This window comes from Amblyomma americanum, chromosome 8 (genome assembly GCF_052857255.1).
Source record: "Amblyomma americanum isolate KBUSLIRL-KWMA chromosome 8, ASM5285725v1, whole genome shotgun sequence".
In the NCBI taxonomy this organism is placed as follows: Eukaryota; Metazoa; Arthropoda; class Arachnida; order Ixodida; family Ixodidae; genus Amblyomma; species Amblyomma americanum.
In genome coordinates this window covers 37,994,133-38,012,699 of record NC_135504.1, presented here as the reverse complement: position 1 = coordinate 38,012,699, position 18,567 = coordinate 37,994,133, and the positions used below count along the sequence as shown (strand labels likewise).

At 48.6% G+C, this 18,567-nt stretch overlaps 1 non-coding gene and 1 pseudogene across 1 annotated transcript; both read right to left on the bottom strand.

Moving 5' to 3' along the window:
• Nucleotides 1-1,607: 1,607 nt before the first annotated feature.
• Nucleotides 1,608-1,770, bottom strand: LOC144102872 (U1 spliceosomal RNA). Its single transcript, XR_013308251.1, has one exon. It is a non-coding gene; the product is annotated as a U1 spliceosomal RNA (small nuclear RNA).
• A 6,596-nt stretch (nt 1,771-8,366) lies between these two features.
• On the bottom strand, nt 8,367-10,316 carry LOC144102316 (uncharacterized; annotated as a pseudogene).
• Between the last annotated feature and the right edge of the window lie 8,251 nt (nt 10,317-18,567).

The following is an 18,567-nucleotide window of genomic DNA, read 5'->3' as shown; positions in this document are numbered from 1 at the left end:
GGTACCTCTCTCTACCTTCCTTCTTTCACTCCCGCCTTTATCCCTTCCCTTACGGCGCGGTTCAGGGGCTAGATTACGTAACTGTCAATTAGGAAAATTGTCAAAAACTTGTCACAAAGGTGTCAATAAGCCTAGCTCCTATTGGTCGGTTGTGGCCAGCGGCCACGTTGCTTTTTTGCGTCATGGGTGGCTGCTGATGACGTCACGGATATGACAGAAGTGATGACGTTGCACACCTAATTATGCAGGCGTTTATTGACAGTTTTTTGTCACAGTTTTGAGGCTGTCAATTTGACCGTTGAGTTTGTGACAGAAAATGGCGGCGGTGTGCACAGCGATACGATTGAGGCGGATGCGCTGGGGCGATCAACGGCGAAGGAGGGCGCACGAAGACGCGTTTGACTTGCCGGACGAGCTGTTTCGATGCCTTTTTCGACTGGAGAACCAGACGGCGGAGTGGCTGTTTCGTCGCCGAAGAACTGGGAGGTTTGCGTGCGAGTGCGCTATCGGTGCGGGGGCAGGTGCTGTGTGCACTGCTATTCTTTGCCACGGGCGGCTTTCAGGCTGCCGTTGGTAGCGAGGCGTACGTCTGCATCGCACAACCGGCGGTGAGTAAATGCGTACAGCGGGTGTTGGAGGAAATTTGTAAAGTTAGTGCGAAGAAGGGGTGGGTTCCGTCGTCACCTCTGACACACAGCTACATATAAATAAGACAGGCTTATAAGCTGGCAAAGCACTTTATTTTTCCCAGCAAATGGCACTTCGTGGTAGTCTTCTGTTTACCAAGGGGAAAGAAACAAACAACCACTCGTCACATACTGCAGCACCTCACCTTCTGGCATTTTTGTCATCGATCGAAGGAGCCGAACAACACAGACTTCAACAAGTTGTCTTTGTCGATTTCGTACCAAGCGCTTCTTGCAAGTTCGCTCGGTAGTCACGTAGCCTTCACTGCATTCGTTGAAATTTTTCTGTGCACTTACGTCAACCGCACAGTAGCTCGATTCCAGACGCCGCGCAAAAAAAACAAAAACACGGCGTGAGACAGCTGCTTCTGTGCAAAGCGGCCTTTTTACTGCCGTCAGCACACCACCGCGGCACCGAAAGTTACCTACCAGTCAATTTAATAGCACAACTTCGAACGCTTTTTTTTTGCTTAAGATTTTCGAACTTTAAACACAATTTTTCGGCAAAATAAAATATTACTTATTTTCATTGTTGCCTATTTTTAATTTCTTTTTACAAAAAATTAAGCAGGCGGTCCCTCGAATGCTCTCGGGGTGCTGCCCTGCTGTAATTGGCTGATTCCTCGTTGCGTCACGTGTGACGTCTCATGGTTGACGTCACTGTAAATAACTTGTGACAGAATTTGTCACAGTTGCGTAATCTAGCCCCAGGTATCCAACGATGAGACACATACTCCGCCATTTCCTTCGACCAAAAACCAATTATTATGATTACATCAAAGGACTGGACTATAATACCCGCGGGTAAAGCACATATAGGGCATGTTTTAATTACTCCACCGATATGTATGGGACTCGCAATGCACAACTATAAGGAAGAAACTTCTACGCTATTATGTCTCTTTTTTGTTTTTGTCACGGCAGGGGCTGGCGCGGACGCCGAGGCCCCACTACCAAAAATTAAGTGCCCCATCTACCCTCGTTAGGGGTAGTGGCGCGCTTTCAGCCAACCGAAGTGCAATGGAAGGCCTCGGCACGGGCCCCGACCTTCATGATCGCCGGTGATCCGACACGAGGTAAGTATGAGGCGTAAATAATAGTCAACGCACGCCATGCTAGGCGTCCCACCATCCTTGCGCCAGAGAAAAGAGCGCTTGTTGTGCCATTTCGGACACCAAGCTAGCATAACTTACGCTGAAAAGCCATCTACTGAACACAGTGCACCGGTACGCAGAAATGTGTAATTCAAGGTTTGGGCAATAAATCTATTATAAGTCAGTTGTTGTAAATATTACGCAAGGAAACGCACGTACAGTGACCTAGAACTTGTACAGTGGCTTGAGCGGAGGCCCGGCTCACCGTTCGCCGCGTGCCTCCTTCGGAATAAAGTAGCGGCGGCGCTGTCGTCGCCCGCACTTGAAGCGAGCGCGCTCGTCGTCTGCTACTGCGCATCGTCGTCGCGGCACGTCGCCTCTTTCGTGCCTTATTCTGCATCAGTGTCTTGATGAAGCGCCCAAGCGGAGGTTAAGCCACTGTTACGCGCCAGGCTGCACAACTGGGCACGCAAGAACAGCCCAAGAGCGGAAGTTATCTCTTTTCAAGGCTCCCGAAGATGAAACCCAAAGGCTTGTTTGGCAGCGAAATCTGCGCAGACTTAACAGGCCGCTTGGCCCCGATTGTGCAGTTTGCGAACTCCACTTTGAACCGCAGCTCATTTTGAGGGATTATGTCCACGTTATAGATAGAAAGGAAGTCAGATACCCGAGGGGGACTGCAATGCTCGCCCCTAATGCAGCTCCAACCCTTCTCCCGAACTTGCCCGCCTATTTGAGCAAGACCACTCCGACTCCAAGGCTACAAAGAAAAAGGCGGCAGCAAGAGGAGCCATGCGATAGCAGATGTAAAGTTCGGACCGCGATCAAGAGAGAGATCATGGTGCGGACGTTGCAGTGGGCAACGAAGAATGCGAAGGTGTTGCCGCAACGGACAAAATTGTTAATGTCGCCGACCTGCGTGGACTCACACCTCCCTCGAAATCTTGGGCGCTGCATGAGTTCCATGGATTTACCGGAGTGTGCTACGTGTGCTGTGCACTAAATGCTGCGACGAATGAAATCGCTGTCGCAAGAGCAGTGTTTTTCGACACTGAGGCCGAAAGCACCGTGACGTGCAAGGTGCATCTTTTGGGCAAGCTAGTAGAAGAGAGTAATATTGTGTCATTTCAACAAGCTGAAGCTGTCCTAAGGAGGGCAGCTAGCATCCCGATTTGTTGCGGAGCATCAGAAGTGTCGTCGGTATCGTTCCAATTGACGAAATGTCTTTTTGCACAACAAAGGGAAACTAATGGAGGCATCTACTTCAGCTTGAACTGCATTGGGAAAGCACCAAAAGAAGGTGAGCACAAGCTGAACACAATTGTTCTGCTAAAGTTTAATTTGAGGGAGAAAAATTGCTTTTAGCGCAACACAGAGCTTGTCTCGACCTGTATACAGAAGGCACTGTGTTCTCTATTGCGCTAAAAATTGTCCACCCTCAAACATGAACGAATTAACTTGCCGCCAAATTAGCGCCGCTCAACTTAGTTTGTGACATGACTTTAACAGGTTCAGTGAAATTTTAAGGCAATTCGTCATTTATAGTACATGCGTCAAGGTATCTAATTGTAAAGAATAATTCCGCGTTGCGTCTAGCTGGAATAGCTTTAAAAAAATTCAGTTTCGCTGGCAGCAGTCAGCATCTATTTTATTCCATTTCAGAAGAGTGTGTGTGTGTGTGTGTGTGTGTGTGTGTGTGTGTGTGTGTGTGTGTGTGTGTGTGTGTGTGTGTGTGTGTGTGTGTGTGTGTGTGTGTGTGTGTGTGTGTGTGTGTGTGTGTGTGTGTGTGTGTGTGTGTGTGTGTGTGTGTGTGTGTGTGTGTGTGTGTGTGTGTGTGTGTGTGTGTGTGTGCGCGCGCGTGCGCGTATAAGGGGGGGTGCGCGCACGTTGATTGTGAGAAGGATGCGAAAGTGTTCGATTAGGCTCTTGTAATACATAGCATTTATGTCTGTAAAGTGTTTTGATTCTTACCTAAAAAATTACATTGTCTTTTTCCAGGGCAACCTTGCTTACGTTGCAAGTATCTACGTAAATCTCTGCAAACAAGAAAATGTCCCCTGCAGAAAAAGGTTCCCAAGCCTGGTTGCAAGACATCCCGCCGACTCCGAGCTGCAAATATGAAGATCAAGAGGCTAGAATCCAAAGTTGAGACTTTGAGCGAAAGCATTTCAAGGATGAAAAATGAAACTGCAGCCACAAGCGAGAAAATTCTGCAAGACAGGTTAAAACACTTGTCTCCAAAGCAGCAACTAGCTGTAAGGCAATGTTTTGAGGCAGCGAAGCGAAAGAAAACACGAGGAATGAATTTCAACAAGGAATGGATGCTCGAATGTATTCTGCTAAAAATGCGTAGTCCCAAGCTCTACGATTACATTCGGAGACAAAACATTTTAGTACTTCCAGGAAAGACGACAATACGGAAGTACATGTCAAACTACATGGGTAGTTTTGGTTTTAATGAAGAGATGCTTGAAACATTAATACAAAAGGCATCAGGGATGGGCCCCTTCAAGTTCCATGGGGGCTTAGTAATTGACGAGATGAAACTCTCGGAGCATCTCTCTGCTGACACAGCGGGTGAAGTTGCTGGTTTCGTCGATCTCGGGCCCTACACACCAAATGGAGAAAAGCATGTCCTTTCCAAACATGGCCTCGTGGTGATGTTTGTGCCTCTAACTGGAAGGTGGACCCAGATCTTGGGCACATTTGCGACAAACACCAATGTGAAAGGACATTTATTAATAATAATAATGATAATAATAATAATAATAGTTGTTTTTTTGGGGAAAGGAAATGGCGCAGTATCTGTGTCATATATCTTTGTACACCTGAACCGCGCCGTAAGGGAAGGGATGAGGAGGGAGTGAAAGAAGAAAAGTAGAATAGGTGCCGTAGTGGAGGGCTCCGGCATAATTTCGACCACCTGGGGATCTTTAACGTGCACTGACATCACACAGCACACGGGCGCCTTATTGTCAAAAATCATTCTCGAAGCTGTCAGGCTAGCAGAAAAAGCAGAGTTATTTATTGATTACATAACTTGTGATGCGGCACCCTGGAACCGCAAGATCTGGAAAATAATGGGGATAAAAGAAAATTCACAGCAAATATCGGGAAAAAAGACGCACCCAGTGGACGATACAAGATTCCTCCTTTTTTTTTCTCCGATTTTCCTCATTTGGTGAAAAATATTCGCAATAGACTGCTACAAACAAGCTTCAACACACCAGATGGAATGGTATGCGTACTTCTGCAATAGAGAAGAGCATTTTATGCATTTTTATCAGTTGCATATTATATGCAAGTTTTTTAATAACTACTAAGTATGTGCTTTTACTTCAGGTATCACTGGAGCCACTTCGGAAAGCTTTCGAGCTTGACTCCAATAATGTCACCATGAAGGGAATGCCTCGGCTAACTAGGACACACCTTGAGCCAAACAACTTCGAAAAAATGAGAGTCGCCTATGCTTTCCATTTATTCAGTTCCGAGTCAATGAGAGGCCTTCAGCTCTTCAAGGCACAAGTAGAAACCAACTGTGGAAAAATTGATGCAACACAAAAATTTTTCAGGTTTCTACTTTGAAGTTTTTTATAATATACCTATATATGAACTGATGCTTCGAAGGTGTCTTTGAAACTTAAATTTATTGCTATGATTTCCATCCTTAAGTTTTGCAGTCTAATGGTATTTCACTGAAAACTGTTTTCTTCTTGATTTTTGTTTATGTTTTCTGTTTGTTTTCTTGTGCTGGAGAATGCAGGCACTGATCGAAATCATGACGTCCCGCTTCCCTGCCGAAGCCCTGAAGCCAAATTCGCCGAAATTACGAGAGCTTGAGGATTTTTTTGGATTTCATAAACCAGTCGGAGAAACATGCAGACACAAAACACTTTTAGGTTCCTCAACAGCGGAAGGCTTCAGAGTGTCGATCAACAGCACTTTAGAGCTTCTGAAATATCTTAGTTCCGAAGTAGGATAAGCTTATATCATGACATCTCGTCTTAGCCAAGACAAAATTGAAAACTTCTTCGGCATCGTGAGGCAATTATCAGGTTGCAATGCGCGTCCAACTACTCAGCAGTTCCTGACCAGAGTTGACTGCTTGAGCTATTATAATCTGGCCAGGAGCATTCCTGGTGAAAATGTAGCTAGTGAAGTATTGAATTCCCTCTTGACGGTACAGGACCGAAGAGGAGGTTTCCATAAACAGCAGTTGGTTGATGTGTTGCTCAGCAATGGAGACCTAGCAGGAGCAGAATCTGCAATCAATGATATGCCTGTACAAAGCCACGATTATATCCTACAAAAAAGTGACCCAAGACTCATCTACTATGTGGCTGGTTATGTGGCAAGGAAGTGCGTTTTAAAGTCGAAGTGCTTTGACTGCACGAACGGGCTACCCGGGTTCGAGCCACCCGGGTTCGAAGTGTAGTCATACACTCAGCCTGCTAAGCAAAGCGGAAGGACAAGTAGGCCGGATGATCAGCAGAGTAGCGCACAAGAGGTATGGCATGAAGGAGGAGGACACACTCAGGCTAGTCAACAGCCTAGTGGTCAGCCGGGTAACATATTCATTACCGTACCATGTGACTATCAAAGCAGAGAAGGAGCAAGCGGAGACAATACTCCGGAAGGCATACAAAACAGCTCTTCATCTCCCAAGAAATACCCGCCGCGGTGGCTCAGTGGTTAGGGCGCTCGACTACTGATCCGGACTTCCCGGGTTCGAACCCGACCGCGGCGGCTGCGTTTTTATGGAGGAAAAACGCTAAGGCGCCCGTGTGCTGTGCGATGTCAGTGCACGTTAAAGATCCCCAGGTGGTCGAAATTATTCCGGAGCCCTCCACTACGGCACCTATTCTTCCTTTCTTCTTTCACTCCCTCCTTTATCCCTTCCCTTACGGCGCGGTTCAGGTGTCCAAAGATATATGAGACAGATACTGCGCCATTTCCTTTCCCAAAAACCAATTATTATTACTCCCAAGAAATACATCCAACGACAAGCTCATGCGACTCGCAATCAGCAACACCTTCGAAGAATTAAGAGAATGCCAGCTCAAGGCACAAATACGAAGACTTAGCAACACAACGACTGGAAGGGCGCTCCTGACAAAGCTAGGTCGGGAAATAGAAAAGCCACAAAATAGCAGGGCCGCAATACCAGACCTGCTAAGAAAGAAGCTATGCATACAACCTATCCCCCGAAACATGGATCCAAACCTCCATGCTAACAGGAGACAGGTTAGGGCAGAATTTTATTAGAGGAACATGGGGTATCGGGGCAACACAGTCTACACTGATGCCTCCCTATACCCCCAAACACACAAAAATAGCGCGGTAGCCGTAGTTGTAAATTACCACGGAGAACACATCACAAACCTCACAGCCGAAGTATCTAACATAACGGAGGCAGAGGAGATTGCTGTCGCCCTGGCAGCGAATGAAGGATATAGGACAGGGAGATCCCTTAACATCTTAACGGATTCACAAGAGGCGTGCCGGAACTATACTAGAGGCAGAATTAGCAGCACGGCACTCAAGATCCTCAGTAGAGCTCTGCTCCCTGAGGGACGACCAATACACAACATAATATGGATACCGAGTCACGCAGGGATCAGGGGCAACGAAGGGGCAGACAACCTAGCTCGAGGAATGACCAGCCGAGCAGGAACGTCATTAACCCCGGAGGGGCCCCAGATTAATTGCGGGGACAGCTATTCGGAATTATTAAACCTATACAAGGGGCTAAGATTAAGATTCCAATACCCCCCACCACATAAAGCATTATCCGAGGAAGCCACAGGATGGCGAAGACTGCAAACAGGCTCCTTCCCAAACTTATACATATTAAACAAGATGTTCCCCACACAGTATAGCGCCAACTGTCCGTGGTGCGGAGCAAAACCAACACTATATCATGTCACATGGGAGTGCGGAAAAAATCAAGCATTCCACAAACAAAAAACACCAAGTGCGGAGCAATGGGAGAGCCGGCTCACCAGCTGCGAGCTAGGGGTCCAAAGGGCCCTCATAGCACACGCAAGCGATGTGGCCCGACTCAGTGGAGCCCTGGACTATGGGCCTACCCACGGCCAAGGAGGACCCAAGCTTCAAGACGAAGACTTCGTCCTCTACCGCTACTACTTCCTAAAGGAACCAATAAAGTTTTTCATTCATTCATTCGAACACCTGGGGATGTTTAACGTGCTCTGATATCACACAGCACACGGCTGCCTTTGCGTTTCGCCTCGATCGAAACGCGGCCTCCGCGGTACCGGGTTCGAACCCGGGTACTCCGGATCAGTAGCCGAGCGCCGTAACCACTGAGCGACCGCGGTGGGTGAAGAAGGCGATATTCAAGGGTCGTTTTTCGTGACTAGCACCAAAAGCCGGCATGACAATAACCGGAGTTTGTCCACAAGATGAAGGAGTCCTCCACTCCGGCATCTCTTTTTCTCTTTCTTCTTTCACTCCCACCTTCCTCCTTTCCATGACGGCACGGTTCGAGTGGATGGATAGATGGAAAAATTTTATTTTCGTCAGGACGCATGTGCGGACGATTCCGTGCTAGATGGCCGTCAACTCATGGCTGAAGGCGAACCTGGGTGGCCCACTGCACGGCCCTGGTCTGGACGACCGGGTCTGAGCTGGCCAACACGGCTTCCCACTGCTCGAGAGAAGGATCACGCATAATAACCGCCGGGGGCGGCGCTATGCTACAGCTCCATAACATGTGGTCATAGGTTGCCAGTTCCTGACACCTTTTGCATTCCGACTGAACATCCGGGTAGATTTTGTTTAACACGTATGGGTTATAGAAATATCTCCTCTGCAATCTTCGCCAGACGCATTCCTGTGCCTTCACTAATTGCTTGTCCGCAGGCGGGTAAATTCTCCGCTCAAGTTTGTAATGGTTAGTGATGTCCTGAAAGGACACCAGCCCATCTCTCGTGGACCTCCCCGGAACGTCCGGTTTAGCTGCTCGGCTGACGAAACCTCGAGCATTAATGTGAGCCGCCTCGTTCCCAGGGTTCCTAGAGTGTGCCGGTATACAAACAATTTCCACCTCCGTAGTCTCTGGCATCGTGGCCCTGATTCAGCAATCGTGCCGCTTTCCCCCCAAAACCAATTATTATTATTATTATGCCGCTTTGATAGATATTATGCCCCTCGCCCAATTTCGTATGGCTATTTTTGAGTCGCTGAAAATCAGGCCAGGTATAGTACTAGCTGTAGCTAGCGCTATCGCCGCCTCCTCTGCAGTTTCTGAGGAACGGGTTTTGACTGATCCAGAAGTGAAGCGTCCCCGCCCGTTCACCACTGCAACTGCAAATGCGTCCTTGTCCTCATACTAGGCGACATCTACGTAGACTGCCCTTTGTACTTTCTGTACTTAGCCTGTGAAGCCCTGGCTCTTGCCTTCCTGCGGTCCTCGTGATATATCGGGTGCATATTTTTGGGCGAAGGTTTTATGTACAAGCCCTTGTGCATTTCTTGCCTCAGCTGAATTTTCGTGTGCCCGGCTGGAGCATCAACTCTAATGCCGATGCTCTCCAATATATCCTTTCCTGCTCTCGTTTTTGAAAGTCTACTGAGTTGCATCACCAAGTTCGCCTCCCGTAGTTTTTCCAGGGTGTTGTGCGCCACTAATCCGAGCAGCCTTTCGGTAGACGCATGGTTAGGCATCCCAAGAGCCGCCTTAGACACCTGCCTAATCATAGCCTGCACCTTGCCTTTCTCCGTCGCGTCCATCTTCGTATAAGGCGTCGCATACACTATTCTACTGAGCACAAACGCCTTTACCAGCTTACACAAGTCCTTTTCTTTGACCCCTCACTTACGATTGGCGATTCTCCTGACTAGCCTCACGGTAGCATTGACCGTATTTTTAAGCCTTTTTAAGGCCTCCCTATTCTTTCTGTTAGCCTGCAGATGCAGGCCCAGGATCCTGATCGTTCGGACCTCAGCGACCGGTGCTGCCCCCACTTTCACTTCTAGCAAGGTGGTGGCACATTGTGCCTCGCATGTATCCCTCTTGGTTTATCCCTAAGCAAAAAAAGCTCGGACTTGGGCTGAGAGCACGAGAGTTCTGCATCCCCTGTTAGCTCCTCCACAATATCCACTGCCTGTTGTAGAGTTTCCTCCAATTGCGGGTCGCTGCCCCTAGCTACCTGAGTAATGTCACCCGCATAAAAGGTGTGTTTAAGTCCCGATATTCCTTCCAGCCTCGGCGGTATCTTCATCAAGGCGAGATTAAACAGGAACGGCGATAAAACCGACCCTTGCAGTGTCCCCCTGCCCCCCAACGCGAAGGGATCCGATCTAACTTCTCCGACTACAATCTCCGTAGTCGTGATCTCCAGAAATGATATGATGTACCGGAAGGTTTTACCCTCAGTCCTATGTCCGATAGGTTCCTTAATATTGCCTCATGGGTAATGTTGTCAAAGCCTTCAGTGACGTCGAGGCCCAAGATAGCCTTGATGCCCGTTCCGTACCCAGGATCAACCACGTCCTTTTTGGGCTGTATCATGACGTCCTGCGTTGAGAAATTAGACCTGAACCCAATCATCGTTTCAGGTATCAACTCCTTGTCGTCCGCATAGCCCTGACGCCTCTTGAGGACTACATGCTCTATCAATTTGGCCAAGCATAACATCAGCGAGATAGGACGCAGATTCTACACACAGACCTCTTTCCTGGTTTAGGAATAAATGTAATCCTAGCATGCTTGCACTGCTCCGGTATCTCCCCGGCCGCCCAATACTTGTTCATCAAGTCCGTGAGCGCCCCCACTGATTTGAAATCCCGGTTCCTCAACATTTTATTAGTAACCCCGTCCGGACCCGCTACCGACGTTGTACGAAGCTGTCCGATCGCAAACTCCACCTCCGCCACTATACAATCCGCATCTAATTTTAGGTTTTTCCTCTCCCGAGTTTATGTAACTATTTCGGAGTTCGTGAACAAACTCCCCAGTCGTGTCTTCATACCGATGCACCAACCTAGCCATTTGCCCCTTTAGTGCCGATTTGGTTGCCGCCGGATCTAAAAGGTGCCTCAACAGCTGCCATGTTTTTTTTTGCATCCGTATTGGCCATTCAGCCGGTCACAAATCTGCCCCTATTGTTTGCACTGCAAGTCCAACGTGTAGGTTTCGATTTCTCGTTCTAGCTTGGCCACCTTCCTACTCAAGACACCATTACGCCTTTGTTTCCTCCACCTGTCCACCGAAATGTGAGACAATTACTGCCCCATTTACTTTTCACAAAAAAAAATGTGGCTCCAATCCGCGCTTTGAAGGTGGTTGGACAGCGAAGATGTAAATCGACACCCAATTGCCCATTGCGACGTCACCTGAAAATCTACACACGTGGCTCTACAAAGAGCGAAACCAGAGACAAGTGAAATGTACTTAATTACCCTTTATTACTTCACATCGACATTCATGACACCTTTATGATGAGTGTGATATACACTGAGATATTCATTTCTAACTGTAGGGATGTTCTTTGCTAAGGATAAATCAATGCATGAGCCATGAATGGTGGTTGGTTGAGTTGCACACGCGCGTTCACATCCATCATGTGGTTTTGATGCTTCTTTTGTGTGTTTCTTAATGAAAACGAGCATTGAGCTCTATATTGTATGCTTGTTTTTAAAGGAGTTTTACCATTTTGGTGTGTTTTGATTTTCTATTGTTGTGTTTGAATGATTTTACTTTATATTTTCATGTAGTTATTTTTATGTATTTTTATTTTAATTTTTATTCGTGTTTTTTTAATTATGACTGCTTTATGATCAGTATCATATACGATTTCTATGCTGTTGGTAGCCTGGCGTTTTTTGGTGACGACGCTGACGTCACGAAAATTTGCTTGGATAGTAGAGGCATACAGGTTCGCTTTAAAAAGCAATTTTGCTTCCACAGCATGAAATGATTCCTTGCAAACTATCATCCTGCTACCCATATGAATTGACAACGTCGATGGGCACCACCTGCCACCGTACCATAGAGAAATCAAAGGTGCTGAAACACAAATACCGCTTGTCGTTCTCACAACTTGTACTGCTGTAAAATATATTCATCGCAACGCTCGCACGAATTAAGCATGCATGAAAGAGTACAATAGGATGCAGACTCTCCGTCCGAGGGCACGGTCCGTAGAGTTTACCAACAGGAAATGAAGACGTGCAGTCCACGCTGTCCATATCGATAGCGTGCATATATCTAACTCCCGGGTGTGAGCAAACCTGCAGGTAGACGTCACAGATTTTGATTCGTGAAATAACGTATCCCTACACTTATGTACCGAAGACGCTCAGCTGCTGACCCGAAAGACGCTGGTTTGATCCCGGCCACGGCGGTCGAATTTCGATGGAGGCGAGAGCCCCGTGTACTGTGCGATGTCAATGCACGTTACAGAACCCCAGGTGACCGAAATTTACTGAAACCTTCAGAACGGTGTCCCTCATAGGCTGAGTCGCCTTTGGAAGCTAAAGCCCCATAAGCCATAAACCAAACTTAAGTACCAATTGATTCATCGACACCTGTGGAATGGAAGAAAACGTTTGTGAATCTGTAATACACTCATTGGGGCTAATACAGTCAACCTCTCTAACTGTCTCATTTCCCACCTTCATAAGTCACAAATGCCACAGAAATGCAGCAGTTTATATCCGTAACAGAATCTGTTACCAAATTATGCAAGACAATATACATATCACGACGTGACAGATAACTTATGGACAAAGAAAACAGGCGTATCCAGATTTATTTCACAATCTCAGGCGTTTACACGCTGAAGAACCTCCTCTACGTCATCGTAAAGTTTTAGAGCTTGCTCCCAACTCATCCACTCGGGTTCGGTGGCCACGGCAATCTTACGATGGGCCTTCCTCAACAGTTCATCGCAGTCGACACCGGCGGGCACATCGCAAAGCAGCACTGCGTCCCAGAAGTAGCCTACCAGAGTAGGCACGTCCGCCATGGTGGCTACAAGGACGGCAGGCGAGTCGATGGCAGCGTTTCTGGGATCGCCAATGAGCGCCCCAGACTTCTGAGCGCGGATCTCGTGTTTCAAAGCGATCCGGCAAGCTATAGTAGACACTAAGGCAACCGACCGGCCTTGCACGCAGTCCAGGACAGCCTTTGCCTTGGCCTTGATAAGCAGCCTCTTGTACTGGGATAAGAAGTCTCGCAGTTCTGCTGGTGGCCTGCCGGCGACTACCTTCTGGGCTTGGCTGCGCGCGGTCATGATGCCCCACTCTCGTAAAGCTGCACCGACTGACTGGAGTTTCCATTCGTCAAGCCAGGGAAGCTTGCCCGTGTCCAGAGAGTGGTGGTGCAGACGAACGAGGCGGACCTCGATGACGACATCCTTCACGTAAGGCCTCGCAGACGTTCCGAGACAGCAAGTCAGGTTCAGTGGCGTGCGCAGGCTTTTGAGTTCCGATTCAAGAGTGTCGAGGTCGCAGACATCCAGTTTCTCCACTACCGCTAGAAGCCTTGTTTTAGAGGACGCTGTTCGCCGTCGACTCTCTATAAAAGAGGCAATGATCTTGCGATATGTATGGTTCGGGTCCAGATAGCGCTGGAAGTCACGGATAATCAGGAGGGGAATGTCGTTTGTCCACGAGATTCCGTCGTCCAGGCAAGTGGCGAAGTGGTCAGGTTCCACTACGTACACGCCGTCTAGGCTGTCTCTGGGGCACGAGGCGGAGTGCAAGACGTGGACATCGACTGGCAGCAAAGCATCCAGGGAGGTGCAAAAATCGTCGTCCTCGGATATACGCTCGCCAATGATGACGGCGCGCTGCGAACGTTCTGCATAGATGGCTGCGAGGAAGAGCTGACGCTGCAGTTGAACCGTTGCCAGGGCCACCACGCAGTCTTCGAAGCGTACACGGTCAAGGAGCTCGGCTTCCCGCTGGCTCAGCTTGTACCTACTTTCGACATTTAACGTAGGCTGGCGTTGCACCGGCCTCAGTGATTTTAGGAGCCATGAAAACTCGTTGCGATCCCGCGACTCACACGTCTCGTCCATGCTTACTTTTTCTTCTTCGCCTCTGAGCCCGTCAAACGCACGCTGTTTGATACTTATGCAATAGTACGCTACAGCTGCTGGGCTTGGGACGTGGCTGGAACGATCTTCGTCTCTTCGCACGCGGTTTCGACCGCGCTACAACGCAGCGCAGATGGTGATGACGATATGTCGTGATTTTGCTATCGGATGGTAAAAGCAAACGAAGACCTCGCCGGCACTTGAGTCACTGCGAACTTTTTCAAGTGACGCTAGGTGTAAAAGTTTGTTAGTAAGAGTTCCTTCGGTGGAAGCAGTTTTTAACACGGGCAGTTAGTGTCGCGAGTTTGCTTTAACTAACGTTTATCTCCACAGAACGACGTAATGCTTTCGGATTGATAACGACATTGTAAAGGCACAATATTATTAGTCGAGGAGAGTTTCTAGCGCGTGCGCCGTTCAAACAAGATTCGCGGTAATGGCAGCAGATGGCGCGGCTTGTCCGCAGTGTGGCTGAAAATCCGCGTGTGCATGTGACCACTTGAATTGCGCGGGCGCCAGACGCTCCGCTCATAATCTGCGGCAATTTTAATGTCGGCGCTAGGAAATCACAGAGGTTTCCAGTGTTCATGCGCAAGCTGCTCGGGGTCACAATTGTTAACCCACTTCAAGCAACAGCCAGAAGTGCATCTTGCATTAATTTCATCTTTGCACGACATTTCGATGTAACCAGCATGAACTATGTGTCTTATTCAGTTACTACACGCCGTTACTTGTTGTCCTGCGCGACAGCACAGAACACACGCGTGATTAAAACTAAGTTACCTCAAAAACTGTACTTTGTTTATGGCAACAGAGCATGGGTCAGCACGCATGTATTCCAGCAGTGGAATAATCTAGGCGTAGCTCATTTTTGAGCGCTTCACCACTGCAAGAAATGCATAATTATGTCTTAACAGGGGGAGGGAAGTTATATATCCCTGGCTGCAATTAGGGGCTGCGTGACCTGCACGGAGCAGGTGTCACTCTTCAGCGCATCCCAAAGCCGGAACTCTCTGTAAGCGTGGCGAAAGCCCATTCTTCACACCGACCATGTTATCGTGTTTGAGACTGTGGTTATGTCAGCCGAAGCAGTCTTTCTAAAATATGCCTGACGTGTATAACCTCACCATCGATGAAATGGTGTGCATCGAATTCGATGCACTGATGACAAGGGTGGATCTTAGAGAGGATCTTCTAAATCCCTGAGTTGGAATGAGGATGCGAAAATTCAGCGAAAAAAAAAAACATCTGTCAGCAGGAAGTCCGTAACATGAGAAAGCTCGCGAAGCTGGCAGGTGATCGAGGCACCGAATGTGAAAGACGATATTGGTTTAAACAGCGGGCCCTTCATATGATCGAATGAGAGCCATCTCTTTAGGTTTCTACTCTACAAAGGACACTAACGAACGCTACGGTATCCTCACCTCTCTTCCGAGGTCAGAGACCTACGAAAATTTAAACTCTAATACACAGAGCGCTACTGACCACGTCTTCTGATGTCGTACCCCTTTTGCGGCCACATTTTGGTAGTTATTTCCACCCCCCCCCCCCCCCCCAAGTTTGGCTCATCTTCTGATCTTACGGAGGCCACATATTCCCTTTTATTTTATTTTTTTTACCATTTTTCCTTTCTGGCCACTCTATAAGCGGACCTATTTTACACTGGCAACATTGCTTCGTGTACCTTCCCACGGCCTGTATTTTTTTGTCATAATTCATCTTCATCGGCTAACCAGCGACGGCTGCAATATTGCCCAGTGCAGAGAAAAAACACGACTTTTTCCCCACTGCTTCCTCTGTTTATGGACAAAGATTCTTCCCTCCCCCTTCCAGCCAGGATAAGCAACAAGTCCGGTCCATAAGCAAGCATGCAGTTCTTAACAAAGCAGGGGTCGCATCTGGTATTGTATTTCCCTACTGCTTACATGCTCTGCTCACACTTATTTTTTCGTGCGGCTCACATTCCCCTTTTCTGCCTTTTCCTGTCCATATTTATTTCTTTACTTTTACTTGTATTTATATATTTTTTTACTTCCGTCTACTTATTTCTGTACTCTCTACCCTTTTCTCGTTCACCTGTTCTGTGTCCAGCACGTATAAAAGGGGAAACACAAGCGAAGACGAATCACTCTTGAAAAAATCGGTCCTCCGATAGAAACTTGGAGTCATATGAAAATGTTATCATCCCTGTTTGTGTACGCCGCAGTCACATGCATGACCTCGGTGAAATACGTAGTATTCTTCGACAGTGACATGTCGTGGCACACACACCTATGACACTTTTTGCAGTAAGCTTAAAAGCGCTGCATGGTTACTCTTTTCACAGTAAATCTGTTGTTCTGGTTCAAATAACAGTAAAAAACTATTGCGCATGCTCATGCCTACAACATTCCTTGATACGAGATCACTGCTTTTGCGTCTTGTCCCACCCGATGGCAAAACCGTGTTGATGCTTTGTTAAAGAACACACTAAGATATAGCGTACAACACTCCGTTAATTATAAATCCTAACATCTTCGCAGCACTTGGCCTTCCATATGCTTCGGAACTCTGTGCAAACTCTGGTGCTACGGCCTTTTTGGTCCAGTAACTTTAAAATATTTTACACAGCTCCCGACGTCCTCGTGCGTAAGCAGTGTTCCTTTCCTTGTTGCGCGCTCTGCTACGAGATATGGCGAAACTAGGCGTCGTGTTTATGCACCGAGAATTCTAAATTATTTGCCCATGAGGTATTCTTGGTTACATCAAGAGAAGCATTAAAAAGCGCGCTCACTTCTCTGTAACACTTTAAAATGTGCCATTATTTCTGTAATATATACGCGCTATTTATCCAATTTTTGGAAAAGTCCTGCAGAGCTTTCGCCGACGGGACCTTAGGTCTCCCACGTGGGGACGTCGAGGTGTTGCCTCGCCGTCGCCTCGCGGGCCTGCTGGACGGCCCAGCGAGGTTTGGTCACCGAGGCTGCAGCTGCGCAAGGCAGCGGCCCACTGCGGCGGGAGGGTTCCGGAGTTAGCACCGTCAGGGTTTTTGCTACAGTCCCAGAGCATGTGCTGTAAAGTTGCTATAGCATTGTGGCAGACCTTGCATAAATTTGTCGGGTATGTTCTGGGGTAGAGTCTGTGGTATTGTGCCGGGTTGGGGTACGTGAGCGTCTGCATTTGTCTGAGGGCAACCGCGTGCGCCCTGCCCAGCTTGTCGTTGGCCGGAGGGAAGGTTCGGTGGGACAGGCAGAGGGCCTTGGTAATTTCGTTGTAGCTGGTCAAACAGCCTTTGGTGATGTCCCATGGACGACGGTCGCCGGCGCAGTTCGCGAGCCCGTGCGCCTTGGCGTGTGCCGTCTCGTTTCGGTTGCGATGTGTGTCTGATACTTGTCCCATGTGCGATGTGCGCCGGGAACCACTGGACTCTGGTTTGAAAAGCTTCCTCCCACTGGACTTTTCGATTGCTCAGGATTCGGGCCGCTGTCTGTGAGATCCATTCTTTGGCGAAGCTTTTGACCGTTTGTCGCGAGTCGCAGAGAACTGCGGTGCACATCGGATCCGTGAGGGCGAGGGCCACCGCGGCTTCCTCCGCTTCTTTTGCGCGCTCACACGCTACTCTTGCCGTTATGCGCGTTTCGCCACTCGAATGGGCGACCGCAACCGCGAACAGCGAGCGTTCTGCGTATTCCGCGGCGTCAACGTCCCTTGTCCCCGTTTCGTCTCCGTGGCTGTGTAGGAGAGCTCTGGCCCTGGCCACTCTTCTTCCCCGGTTGTGTTCTGGGTGGACGTTCCGTGGAATCGGGTCGACTCTTAGGGTATGTCTGATCGTGTCCGGAACAGCGACTTTCTGGCCTTGTTGTGCATGGCAACGGATGCCGACACTTTCCATGATCTGGCGTCCTGCTCTCGTGCCCGCTAATCTTTCTAGTTGTGAAGTGCGCTGCGCCTCGGCGATTTCGGTAAGCGTGTTGTGAAGCCCGAGCTGGAGCCAGCGTTGCGTGCTGGTGGACTCTAGTAGACCCAGTGTTATCTTGTACACCCTGCGGATGAGCACATTGATCTTGGCTTCTTCTCCCTTGTACCAGTTGTGGAATGCTCCTTCGTACGCAATATAGCTCATGACGAAAGAGCGTATGAGTCGTGTGAGACTCGCCTCCCTCATTCCGTTTCTTTTGCTGGTGACCCTCTTGAGGATTCGCATGGCGTTAGCCATCCTGTGCTGCAGTTTAGCGATCGTTTCGCCGTTGACGCCATTGGCTTCGATTATCATGCCAAGGACCCTAATTCTGTGCACCATCGGGATGGTTGCTCCGTTGCTCGTGCGTAGTCTGATCTCCTCGTATTCTCGTCTTGTTCCGGCCGCATTCCGACCCCACCCGGGTGGTCTGCTCCTCTACGTAGGGCGGCAGAGTAGGAGTTCCGACTTTGTAGGCGAACATCGTAATCCCGAACCCACAAGATATTCCTCTATTGTCTCGATTGCTAGTTGCAGTGCCGTTTCGATGTGACCGTCGCTGCCTTCGTTCACCCACCCTTTTCTTTAACGTTGCTCTCATCTCCCTAGCTCACAAACTGGCTCTAATCCCACACCTAAAGCATACCCTGTACGCTGATAATATTACCACATGGACCACTCATGGCTCTGAAGGGGAAATTGAGGAAACTCTTCAGTTACAAGCAGACACCATCTCCTCTCACGCGTCGTCCATCGCGCTCGAATGTTCCCTAAGTCCGCGC